The following is a 13567-nucleotide window of genomic DNA, read 5'->3' on the forward strand; positions in this document are numbered from 1 at the left end:
CTTTTGGCCAGCCCAGTAGTAACCATGATTTACTGGGTACTTGCTACATGCCAATAACTGTGCTATTTAATACTTACTGTATCCATAACTTTTCTTTTTTTTAAACTGAGATATAGTTGATGTACAATATTGTTTCAAGTATACAACACAGTAATTCACAATTTTTAAAGGTTATACTGAATTTGTAGTTTTTACAAAATGTTGGTTATATTCCCTGTGTTATACAATGTATCCTTGTAGCTTACTTTATACCTAAGAGTTTGTACCTCTTAATTTTCAACCCTATATTGTCCCAACCCCCTTCCCTCTCCCAACTAGTAGCCACTAGTTTGTTTTCTGTAAGACTTTCTTTTTTGTTATATTCTGTAGTTTGTTGTCATTTTGTGTGTGTGTGTGTGATTTTATTTTATTTATTTTTAGCTGTGCTGGGTCTCCACTGCCACGCACGGGCTTTCTCTAGTTCTGGCGAGCGGGGGCTCCTCTCTAGGCATGGCACACAGGCTTCTCATTGTGGTGGCTTCTCTTGTTGCAGAGCACAGGCTCTAGAGCATGTGGGCTTCAACTGTTGTGGCGCGTGGGCTCAATAGTTGCAGCTTGCAGGCTCTAGAGCTTGGGCTCAATAGTTGTGGTACACAGGCTTAGTTGCCCCACTGCATGTAGGATCATCCTGGATCAGGGATCGAATTCATGTCTCCTACGTTGGCAGGAGGATTCTTTACCACTGAGCCACCAGGGAAGCCCTGCTGTAGCTTTCAGATTCTACACGTAAGTGATATCATGAAATACGTGTCTTTATTTCACTTAGGATAACACTCTCCAAGTCTATCCACGTTGTTGTAAATGGCGAATTTTCATTCTTTTTATGGCTGAGTAATATTTCATTGTAAATATGTACCACATCTTCTTTATCCATTCATGTGTCACTGGACATTTGGTTTGCTCCCATATCCTGGCAATTATAAATAATGCTGCTATGAACATTAGAGTGCGTGTATCTTTTCAAATTAGTGTTTCTTTTTTTTTTTTTTTCTTTTTTGGATATATACCCAGGAGTGGAATTGCTGGGTCATACAGTAGTTCTATTTTTAGTTGTTTGAGAAACCTCCACACTGTTCTCCACAGTGGCTGCACAGTGTACATTCCCACCAATAGTGTATGAGGTTTCCCTTTTCTGCACATCCTTGCCATCATTTATTTTCTGTGTTCTTTTTGATGATAGCTATTCTTACAGGTGTGGGGTGATTCCTCAGTGTGGTTTTGACTTTCATTTCCCTGTAATTAGCAATATTGAACATCTTTCCATGTACCTGTTGACCATCTGCGTGTTTTCTTTGGAGAAATGTCTGTCCAGGTCTTCCACCCGTTTTTAATTGGGTTGCTTGGATTTCAATGTTCAGTTGTATGAGCTGTTTACATATTTTGAATATTAATCTCTTATCAGTCACATCATTTACAAATATTTTCTCCCATTCAATAGATTGTCTTTTTGTTTTGTTGTTAGTTTCCTTTCCTGTGCAAAGGCTTTTAAGTTTAATTAGGTCTCATTTATTCATCTCTTCTTTAATTTCCTTTGCTTTAGGAGATAGATTTTTTAAAATATTGCTGTGGTTTATGTCAATGAGTGTCTGCCTATGTTTTCCAGTAGGAGTTTAATGGTTTTCAGTCTTACATTTAGATCTTTAATCCACTTTTCTATTTTTGTATATGGTATTAGAGAATTATATACATATTAATTTAAAAAATATCTATTAAAAAATCCTACCTCCAAAATGTACTCGAATTTCATCTACTTTCATCATCTCCAGTATGGTCACACCAGTGTAAATTCCTGCTTCCCTTGCCCCAACTACTCCAAGAGCCTCCTCTGCCTCCACCCAGTCTCTACAGTACATTATCTACAACAGCAGACAAAAATGGTTAAATGCAATCAAATCAAATAAAAACCCTGCAATGACTTTCAATTTCATTTACATACGGTCCAAATTACTCCAAAGACCTGTGTGCTCTGGCTCCCACTTTTCTCCTAACACCATATCCTAAGCATCTCCCCTTCATTCCTGTTGCTCTAGACACATTGGCTTCTATCAGTCCTTGAACAGAAAACCTTCATTCCTGAAGGTAAAAAAGTTAAAAGTCAAGGTAAATTAGCAGAGGTGAACTGCATGAGTGATGCTAGGAAGGCCACAATTCAGAAGACCTAGTTTAAAAGAAAAAAAAAAAGCACTCAATTACCTAAGGTAGTATTCAAGCACAGTGGGTAAGAAGTCAGCTCCTGATATTGAGTGTTCTGGATTCAAACCCTGCCTCTACCACACGTTGGCCACTGATGTTGGCAACCTACTTAACCTCTCTAAACCTGTTTCCTCATCATAAAATGGATCGTATAGTAGAACTCCTACAGAAAAATAATAGAAAGTGTCTTATATAACTGAGAATATTCAGTGAGAGAATGCAAGTAAAGCACTTTGTGTATATGCTGTGCAATAAATATTAGCCATTAAAATGCATTCAATAAATATTTATTTAGCACAGTGCTAAGCTCTGTGCCAAGCTCTGGGAAAATAATCATTGTCCTCATGAAGTTTTTTCCTCACTTTTTAAGTGGGGAAGGAATTTTTTTAATATGTGCAACAGAAAAAGTAATAATTTCATTATCAATTCCCTGATGCAGGAAGGTGTCACAATGTTCATAAATGTTGACAAAATGCTGAACTCAGTTTTATTTATCAAGAAGCCTATTTGATCTTTCAAAGGGTAGAAAATTGATTGAGATGATTTGATATTCAAGACTCATTCATCTCTTGAAAACTACTAGGTGACAGGCACACATTGCAAAGGGGGCCTAGGAAAAGGAGCTCCTCTAAAGGAGCTCACAATCAAGGAGGAAAAGAGAAAAATAAACAGCTACAATGCAACGTGTTCAGTACTGTAATAGAGGAAACAAAGGGTGTTATTGGAGCCCTGAAGAGCAAACGTAAGCGGAGGCTTGAAAGGCACAAGAAGGGCTCCTCTCCAAGCAAGCACAGTGAGTGGGTACGCGTTCTCAGCAGAGGGACATATGACAAGAATGTAATGAATTGGTATGTATGAGAGATGATCTGAATATTTAACAACTGGTATGGTGGGCACCAACCAACTGATACTAGCATTAAACAGCCAACACAGCTGCCCCAGTGCTACTGAACCTTGTGTCAGAGTTGATGAGGTGGGTGGGAAGGGATAATATTAGAAAGGAGGAAACAGTCCAATCCACCAAAAATCTAATCTCTGGAAATTAATTTGCTAAAAGTTAAGGCACTGAAAATCAATTCACCAAAACTCAACTTTCCAAGTACTCAACTCACCAAAGTATCAGGACACTATTCAAGTATTCAGGGTTTTAGTTTTGCCAAGACTTTGCCAGCTGGGACACATATCATTTTTGCATGTGTTTTATATTTCAGATGTTCAGTATTCAATGTGACTGGAATGATTTTCAACTTTTGTCCTCTCTATTTCTGTTACTGAGTCTAAGCTCGCTCTGCTCACCACACGACAGACCAATAAGTGGCAGAAGAGGTGTGGAGGCAAGGAAAACAACTTTATTTAGAAAGCTGGCAGAATGAGAAAATGGCAGACTAATGTCTCAAAATAAATGTCTTCTCAGGGTCTGGATGCCAGTTTCTTTTATAGAACACAGAAGGGGAGGAGGTGAGGAAGTAAAGTTAAAAAGCCATTAATCTTGCAAATATCTCCTGGATTGGCCTGTCTCAGGGGGGGGATGTGTCAGTATTCAGACAGAGGGGCAGGGTTCTCTGAGGCAGTATCCTTTTAGTGAATAAAAGAAATGGGAAGCAAAATTAAACTAAAAGAAACAGATTCTCCCCTATAACATTTTTTTAGATTTTTACAGATTTTTGTCTTACCTCCTCCTCTGCCCTTGCCTTTGTCTTTGCAGAGGACTGTCCTAGACCCAGCTTACTGTATTTCTTTGACAGTTTTGACTTGATTATTCAGTAAATTGCCTTTGGCAAATAGTCCTAGAGTCACAAAGTTAATAAAACAGAAATCAGATCATAACAGGCTTTTAGAGACAACATACATAATGGTTACGAATCCATTTTTCTGGAGCTCCCATTGAGAGTTCAAGTTTGGCCATCTACCAGCAGTGTGACTTTGGGCATTTAAACCTCACTTGCCTCCTCTTCATCCATAAAATAGAGATAATAATAGAATTTACCTCAGCGGTTTATTATAATGAATTAATGTGAATGAAATGCTTAGAACAGTGTCTGGCACATAGTGAACAATCAATCAATGACAGTCATTAATAGCACACTGTGCTAAGGAGGGTTAATCTATGCTAAAGATGAGAGGGAGGCAGTGAAAGACTTTACAGTTGAGAGAACAGATTAGAAATAGTGGAGGATGGAAGCTGTTGCACTAGACCAGTAAAGAGTGATGAGGATATGAGCTAAGTTTTGTCAGTGAGGAAGAAGTGAGATAACATTAGGAGAACACTAGGTTGCCTTGAATGAGGTCAGATTTCTAGGTTCACAAAAAGGATGAGAATTTAGTTGATGGGTTTGTACTGTCAAACTGATGCTAGTCATCTTAAAAAAAAAACATGTAAAATGATAGAAGTGCCAGAAGAAGAAAGGCAAGCAAATAGCATCCAATTTTCAAAAAAGAAATTCTATTACTACAGCACAGAGACCCAAATGGATTGTTAATGCAACAGGTTGTATTAGGACAAGTCAGGCCAAATGAATTTCATTTCCTTTCTTTGGTGATGATTAAAAAAGAAATGGTTTTGGGAAAATGTCAGCCTTATTGTCTGTATTTTGACTGTATTGAACAAGATGGAACACTTTACTCTGTGGACAAATGAAAACGTGGGCTTGATTCATCACTTGTTAAATCTGCCTAAACAGTTTGTTAGTAGTGTCACCTCCAAACTGCCCCTGTCATACAATTTCTTCATTAAATGTCTTTCAGGATGCCGTCTGCATCTATTTGTTACTAATACAAACTACAAAAATATAAAGTTTTAAAGCATTAAAGGCAAAATCATATTTTTCATATAATTTCCATAATTTCACATAATTTCATAATTTAGTGAAAAAACCTGCTTGCTCTTATTTGAAATAGGAAAGGTCTGCTGGCAACAAATTCTCTTAGTTTCTCTTTGTTTTGATTTCCCCTTCATTCCCAAAAGATATGTTCACTGGATATAGAGTTCCGGGTTGTCAGCTATTTTATTCTCAGCCTCTGAAATATGTTATGCCGCTTCCTTTAACCTCCGTGGTTTCTGAGAGATTCTATGTCATTCAAATTGCTTTTCCTCTGTAGGTAAGATGTCACCTCTCTCATTTGTTTTTAGTGTTTAGAAGTTTGACTAGGATGTGTTTTGGTGTGAAATTTTCAGAGGATCATCTTGTTTTAGAGTTTACTCAGCTTCTTAAATCTATAGGTTTATGTCTTTTGTCATACTTGCGACATTTCCATTCGTTATTTCTTTCAGTACTTTCTCAGCTTGTTCTCTTTCCATGACTCTGATGATATGAATGTTAAATCTTTTGTTACAGTTCCACAGATTTTCAAGGCTATGTTTGTTTTTTTTAAGTCTATTTCCCTCTGTTGTTGAGATTGTGAGTTCAGTTCACTCTATGGTTATTTATCTCACTTTACCTTAAAGTTCACTGACTCTTTTCTTTGCTCCATTTTGCTTTGATTCATCATAGTCTTTTACTCAAATTAGTTTATTTTTGGCTCCAGAAGTTTTATTTGGTTCTTCTTTATGTTTTCTATTTCTTTGCTGAAACTTTCTATTTTTTTAAATATGTTTCAAGAGTGTTCATAACTGCTGACTGAAGCATTTTTAGAATGGCTACTTTAAAATCTTTGTCAAATAAATCTAGTATCTCTGTCACATTGGTGTTAGCATCTATTTCTTCTCCTTCTTTATTCAGCTGGAGGTCTTCTTTGTTCTTGGTGATCATAATGATTGGTTTTAGATTGAAACCTGGGCCTTTCACGTATTGTTATAAGTCTTTGAATCTTAGTTAGCCTCCTGTTTTTCTGACTTTCTCTGATACCTTCCCCCTAGGGAAAGGGGATAGAATGAGCTGCCTCATTACTGCCAGGTGAGGACGGAAGTCCAAGTTCCCCATTTGGCTTTCATTGACACCTGAGGAGGAGGAGTGGTTCTTGTTGCTGCTGGTGAAGGTTGAGAGTTCTGGCTCCTTACTGGGTGCTCAGTGATACCTCATTGGTGATCATAAGCAGGGTGCTTCCTTACTGCTTTCCTTCTGACCTCCACTGACACCAGGAGAAAGGGAGTAAGTGGTCTCATTATTGATGGGCACTGGTCATCCTCTTATGTCAGTCACACCAGTGGACAGGCCCAGTGGACATCCTCTTATGTCACACCAGTGGGGAGTAGAAATAACACTCATTACTCCTAGGCAGGTCAGAAGTCCCAGATCCCTACTCAGCCTCCTCTGATACTACCTGACAGGGGAATTTGGTGCCTTGCTCCTGCATGAAAGTGGAAGTTCATGGTCCCCACTCAGTCTTTGTTGGCATGGGTGGAGGCAGGCTCACAGTTTTTTTGGTGGAGTACAACAGTTATTCTCTAAAGGTTTTTTTGTCTTGCTAGGCTGTTCCTTTCCTGGTCTTTTGACTTGAGAGTGCAGGTTTTTGTTGGGAGCATTTTTTTGTCTACACTCACTGACCATTCCAGGTTACCACTTTTCCAGCTCCAAGTCTGGAATACATGAGGCAAAAAGGAAACCCAAGGAACTGTGTCCTTCCTTGAATCCCAAGGCCTCTAACCTGTCTGCCTTCTTTTCTAAACTTTTCTTTATTTTATATATAGTATTTAGGGGTTTTCATTGTACTTAAGAGTAAGAATAGGGAAAAGTACATCTACTTCATCTTCTCAGAAGTGGATGTCTCCCTAAACAAGACTGTTTAGGACTTCCCTGATGGTCTAGTGGTTGAGAACCCACCTGCCAATGCAAGAAACACAGGTTTGATCCCTGGTCTGGGAAGATCCCATGTGCCACGGAGCAACTAAGCCCATGTGCCACAACTTCTGAAGCCCATGTGCCCTAGAGCCCATGCTCTGCAACAAGAGAGGGCACTGCAATGAGAAGCATGTGCACAACAAGAAGTAGCTCCTACTTGTTGCAACTAGAGAAAGTCCACACACAGCAACAAAGACCCAGTGTAGCCAATAGCTGAAAAAAAATTTTTAAAAATTGTTTAATGAGAGTAATGTGGATGTGAGAATTAATCAATTCATGATATTTTACTTCCCAATATGACAGTCACACAGTTCATGTAAGGAGTATTGCTGTGCCGTGACCTTGGTCTATGCACAAAATAGTAATAATACTACTTTCAATCCACCATCACTTTGCAGAAATATTTTAGGTCACTTAGTATTTTCTTCCCACATTTTATGAACTGCGCTTTTGAATCTAGTAAGTAGGTAGAAGAATACTATAGAGTGATATCATACTTGAAAATGGTCTATATTGAAATACAGAAAGCCATGAAAATTGAAGAGATAGTGAATATGCTTGATGATGTAATAAGAATATCTTAAAGTGTCTAAAAGCTACAATGATGAACAGAACCTATCAAGAAGAAATGTAACAAGCAAAGATATGAAAATCTCAATATAAGATTAAAAATTTATTCCACAAGGGAAATACAGGATGAAGGTAACTTGACCAACAGGGAAGACAGCCTTATCTCCATTCTCTCCTTCCTTCACATAGAAAGTACCTAGCGATATGACAATGACAGGCTCAATTCAAAGCAACCACAAGCAAGCTGCTTAAAGGATGGCAGAGTGGCTTGTACAAAACAGACACAAAACAAACGTTTGAATGAGTTATACTGAAGGAGACAGTGCAACATTAGTCTGCAACAAAAGTATTACAGCACACAGGTACAAGGAAAGTAATCATTCCACAAGGGTCTGCATTAGTCAATTATATCTGAAATATCATACGCAGTCTTGTACAAGATGTTAGAAATTAAAAGCATGTTCTTGTTTTACTTCTCGGGTTATAAAAGCAGTACATTCCCATTGTAAGAAATTTGAAAGATATAGGAAGAATAAAGAAATCAGCCATCAATAACCACTGTAAATTATTTCCAGGTGCTGCACTTTCTAATCTCATTAATTCTGTATATTTTCTGAATGCTTACAATATGACTGATTCAACAGGAATCATGTTAGACACCTGTGATGCAGGGGTAACCAAGAAGCATATTCCTTGACCTTAGGAAGGAGGGGCATGAGAAGACTATCATGTGAGCCAGCACTCTGTAAAGGAAGGCCCATGACAATCACAGGTACAGTAATCATGTTATTTGAGAAATAAGGCAGTTGAAGGAAATAAGTCTGTTTAGTTGACATAATACTAGGAAGAAATTTTGTAAATGGTTTGTAGTATTTAAAGGAACTAAATTAGTAAGAGAGACTAGGTTTGATTATATTTTCTTAGAGGACAAAGCTAAGATCTATATATGGAATTTGCAAAGGGGAAAATTTTGCCTCAGCTTATATAAGAAAGAATTTTCTAGTAGCTGGATTGGGCCAAAACTGTTAGAGGCCTCTTTAGAAGTGGTAAATTCTCCATCTTGAAAGTGGCAAGGCTGGATGGCAATCACTAAGAATTCCAGAGAGACAGTTCATGCAAAGCAGAGATCAGGCCTTTGTCTTCTGCCAAAGGAAAACTCAGAGGCCAAGCATCGATCACTTACAAAGGAATCAGTTGCAGACACTTTGGAAAAACACCACAATATAGACTGACCCTGATTTTGCTTGTTTGTGTGTTTCATCTCAGGGTATGAATTGTTTTCTTTTTCTTAGCCCGAGACATGAAGTACAAAGTAAGATTACATTCTAATTTCAAATTCTGAGATTCCAAAATATTATGATGGAATTGGGACTACCAAATTATAGTGCTTCATGCAAGTGAACCAGAGGTAAACAAGAAGATGGCCTAAGATTAAGACTGACAACATGTAGACTGTTGGAACGTAGGCAAGATATCTGGAGCAACAGGAACCATCTTATGGTCATAAGACAATAATCATGAAGAAAAAGCCAAAAGAATTTCACAACCTGCTGAGTCAACACTGAGATCTATCTACCTCCAGTTTTGTTTTTTTTTTTTAATTTCTAAAACAAATGGGTAAGTGTTTAAAGCACTATAGATGAGTTACTTGCAGCTGAAATTATTCCTTCTTGTTACATATGAAAATCAAATGCTCTAGCATAAGTGGGAGAAAACTCCACTTGTGTAAGAGGATGTATTTTTGAGTTGATAATGTATATTTTGTTCTCTCTTATCTTCCTTCCATCCCCTGCTATTTTTCTAGCAGGTAGCAGGCTTTGCACTTCACTACCATAGGATATTTACAGAACAGAAAGCTAATGTTCCTCGAAGTCAGCTATTCTCTTTTAGAAGAGCCCACCATCATTGATTCCCTGGTAGCTCAGATGGTAAAGCGTCTGCCCGCAATGCAGGAGACCCAGGTTTGATCCCCGGATCTGGAAGATCCCCTGGAGAAGAAAATGGCAACCCAGTACTCTTGCCTAGAAAATTCCATGGATGGAGGAGCCTGGTAGGCTACAGTCCATGGGGTCTCTAAGAGTCAGACACGAGTGAGCGACTTCACTTTCACTTTCACTTTCACTTTCATGCACTGGAGAAGGAAATGGCAACCCACTCCAGTGTTCTTGCCTGGAGAATCCCAGGGACGGCGGAGCCCGGTGGGCTGCCGTCTATGGGGTCGCACAGAGTCGGACACGACTGAAACGACTTAGCAGCAGCAGCATGCAGTCTATTAAGTAAGTCGGCCTTTCTCCTTAAGTAGGGTTTTAACTGATTTCCATTTCCAGTGCAACGGATTGGAGATCCCACTTACAATCAGAATAGTTAATCAATGGCTGGATTGTGTGGTAGCCATAGAGGTGCCCCAACACAAATCTCCCTTGAAGAGAACTTTCTGTGAAGGACATAGCTCCCTAAAAACCTCCAACTCTCACACTTTTGTGTCCACCCAGGGGCAACATTTGCACCAAGACCACATTTTCCTAGGCCTGTTCTCAGAAAACAACCGAACTCGGTGGGGCAATTCCTATCCAACATGCTGCTGCTGCTGCTGCTAAGTCGCTTCAGTCGTGTCCGACTCTGTGCGACCCCATAGACGGCAGCCCACCAGGCTCCGCCATCCCTGGGATTCTCCAGGCAAGAACACTGGAGTGGGTTGCCATTTCCTTCTCTAGTGCATGACTGGAGGGTGATATGTAAATGAAAGGGTGTGACCATATTCCAATAAAGTTTTCTTTACAAAACCAGGCAGCAGGCTAGATCTGTCCCATGGGCCATAGTTTACCAACTCCTGCTCTAAAGGATTTAGAGTCAGGGATTCCCCACTGACTAGCTGCAAGTTTCTCAGAACTATGCTGTGGTCTGAAGCTCTTCCTACCCAATCTTTCCAAGGCCACAGGCATCAGATGTTTATTCCTGCTTTCCTTGCCTACACCTCCTCCCTCCTCCTTTATTCTTCACAAAAGGAAAAAGTGTGATGTGATGGAAATTATAATCTGACCTTGGAAGATCCGAGATGAGCTCTTGCTTTGCTATTTTCTGGCCCTATGGACTTCAACTCCTACAGCTCATCTCAGAAATATATTAATCCTGCTTTGTGTACCTGAAAGGATTGTTGAGAGAACATGTGAAAAAACAAATCGCTATCATTCAAGACACTACCCATGTTCGACACCACGTTTGAAATCACTACACTTCTTTTTATCCTTAGTCATGTCCATAGCATTTCGTTGAGAAGTTAAGGTGTTGTTTTAGAGGAAATAAAAGATTATTCCATGTAAAGGGATAACAAAGCTAATGCATAGTTCAAATAAGCTGTTCTGACTAAAGCAAGAGGGTGATACAGCCAACATTGCAAACCTGATCCCCTCACTGACCAATTAATTTTGAACTGACACCAAATGAGACATCTCTCACCTACATCAACAGCCCTGCCTCCAAAGGGAACAGACACACCATCACCATTACAGCATTAAATAGTCAAAATTCATATCCTGTTTACTAATCCTGCCCCAGTCTGGCTAAAGCCATGGATTTCTCATTGGCCCCTCTTGACTGAAATGGATTGGTATTCATTCTTCAGACACCAAAGGAGGCAAGAGAAATAACTGAAAATCTCCTCCAGGTTGTATTTTATTAGAGCAGGGAGGCACAGAAGGCAACAGCCAGAGCAGTTCTGAACCTGTGTGAGTTTCAAAAGTCAACCTTGGTATATTGGAGCAGGTTACATAAAACAACTCTTTTGTCAAGATAATGTACTGAGCATAACCAGCTCAAGAACTCAATGTGCAAAAAGATCATGTGAAAGGAGGAAGGCAAGAGGCTGGGGAAAGGCTTTTAAGGATGCTTACTGAAACTTATGATTACTAAAGAAAACAGGGAGGGTGAAGGGATAGATTACGAGTTTGGGATTAATATATACACATATTTTTATGTATTAATATAAAATAAACAAAAAGGAGCTACTGTATAGCACAGAGAAGTATACTCAATATTTTATAATAACCTATAAGGGAAAATAATCTGGAAAACAATAGATATATATTTATAACTGAATCACTTTGCTGTACACCTGAAACTAACACATTTTAAAGCAATTATACTTCCATATTTAAAAAAAATTTTTAAAGAGTACTTGTTGAACTGCAAGAAGTTAGTATAAGCTCAAAGAGTCACAAAGTGCACCTATTCATTCATCCAAAAATATTTATTGAGAACCTACTATGTGCCAAGCACTGCTCTAGATGCAAGGATTTGGCAATGTCAAGACAGGTGGTATAGGCTTCCCAGGTATTGCTAGGTAAAAGACTCTGCCTGCCAATTCAGGAGATATAAGAAATGCAGGTTTGATCCCTGAGTTGGGAAGATCTCCTGGAGGTGGGCATAGCAAACAACTCTAGTATCCTTGCATGGAGAATCCCATGGACAGAGGAGCCTGGCAATCTGCAGTCTATGGATTGCAAAGAGTCAGACATGACTAGAGCAACTTGACATGCATGCAAGACATGTGGCTCAGTGGTAAGGAATCTGCCTGCCAACACAGGAGATGCAGAGATGTGGTAACACCCCTGGGTCAGGAAGATCCCCTGGAGGAGGAAATGGCAATCCACTGCAGTATTCTTGCCTGCAGAATTCTATGGACAGAAGAGCCTTGTGGGCTACAGTCTATGGGGTCACAAGGAGTCAGACATGACTGAATGACTGAGCATGCACAAGACAGATAAGAGTCTGCTTACATTTTATCATGAAAACATACCCCGAAAGAGCAATACATACTTCAAAATTACTTTCAGAGATGATAAAGGCTATGCAGCAAATAAACCAAGGTAAAACATACAGAGGTAAAACATAATGAGGTGAGGGAAAGCCTCTTGGAAGAGGTCACATTTGAGCCTAGACACAAATGATGCAAAGGGGCCAGCCACAGGATGACAGGGGAAGGAGTTTAAATGTAGAGGAAGAAGTAAGTGCAAAGGCCCTGAGGCAAGGACAAGCTCAGATCATGCCAGGAACAGAGAAAAAGGCCAGTGTATCTGAAGTTTAGTGAACTGGGGGAAGAGGAGGGTGAAATCAGGTCACAGAGGTAAGCAGGGGCAAATAAAGACTTCAAGTCCATGACAAGGAGCTCAGAATTTATTCCAGTGAAATGAGAAGACATTGGAGGCTTTTAATCATCTGATTAATAGGTGGAGACAAGCAGATCAACCAGTATGACTCCTTCTTAAAGACAGAGACCTTGTCTTATTCACCCCTTTATCTCCTTGGGACCTGGTCAGTGCTGAACACGTGATGTGATCTCACTGATGCACTGAATTGAGAAAAACAATTTATGTCTATCTTGCGCTAATCCTTGTATACTCTGAGCACTTCAAGGGGTACACTTGTTTCTTGTTTTTTATTCTTTTTTTGCAATTTCCAGGACTGGAAAAATATCTGGTGTTGCACTTTTCAGAAATATCTGTGAATGAATGGATGAAGCAGATATGGAAATTACGCAGAAAAGTACAGTTGCTGGACAGATAGACTGCATCCTGGAAAGAACTGTGACTTCCAGGATCTACTCTAACTAGGGAAATACTTTTGAGAATGAAAGGGAGCTACTGTTAATAATTGTATTGGAATGAAATGTGAAGGGGGACTATCTTTGGGCATGTCGGAACACTTGGTCACACTAAATATAGGTTTTAATAAATCTGTCCAAATCATCAGTTTTGTCCACTATTCATTGGTTCCATAATCAACAAGAAAACTTCTGATGGCCAATTTTTCTTTACTTGCCTTATTTTTAAACCAAGCTACAAAGAATATTAGAATATCTAAATCAGTTCTCTAGTTAGAGATTAACATTGGATTAAAAATGTAGCTTGGTCTAACTTCTTTCTTGAGAAATCAATATGCTTTTTTCCCCCCAAACTATACTTTATTGGTATATTGACCCAATCACAAAG

The 13567-nt window shown here is 39.2% G+C and overlaps 1 long non-coding RNA gene across 1 annotated transcript in view; it reads left to right on the forward strand.

The window, feature by feature from the left end:
* Positions 1 to 13327, forward strand: part of LOC145544868 (uncharacterized) — a 36145-nt gene extending 22818 nt beyond the window's left edge. The window contains exons 3-5 of the long non-coding RNA XR_014081680.1: positions 8225 to 8352; positions 8873 to 9197; positions 13039 to 13327. This is a non-coding gene — a long non-coding RNA (uncharacterized LOC145544868). The remainder of the gene's footprint in view (positions 1 to 8224; positions 8353 to 8872; positions 9198 to 13038) is intronic.
* The last annotated feature ends 240 nt before the right edge of the window (positions 13328 to 13567 follow it).

This window comes from Giraffa tippelskirchi, chromosome 4, assembly GCF_054371585.1.
Source record: "Giraffa tippelskirchi isolate mGirTip1 chromosome 4, T2T-mGirTip1v1.2.pri, whole genome shotgun sequence".
Lineage (NCBI taxonomy): Eukaryota > Metazoa > Chordata > Mammalia > Artiodactyla > Giraffidae > Giraffa > Giraffa tippelskirchi.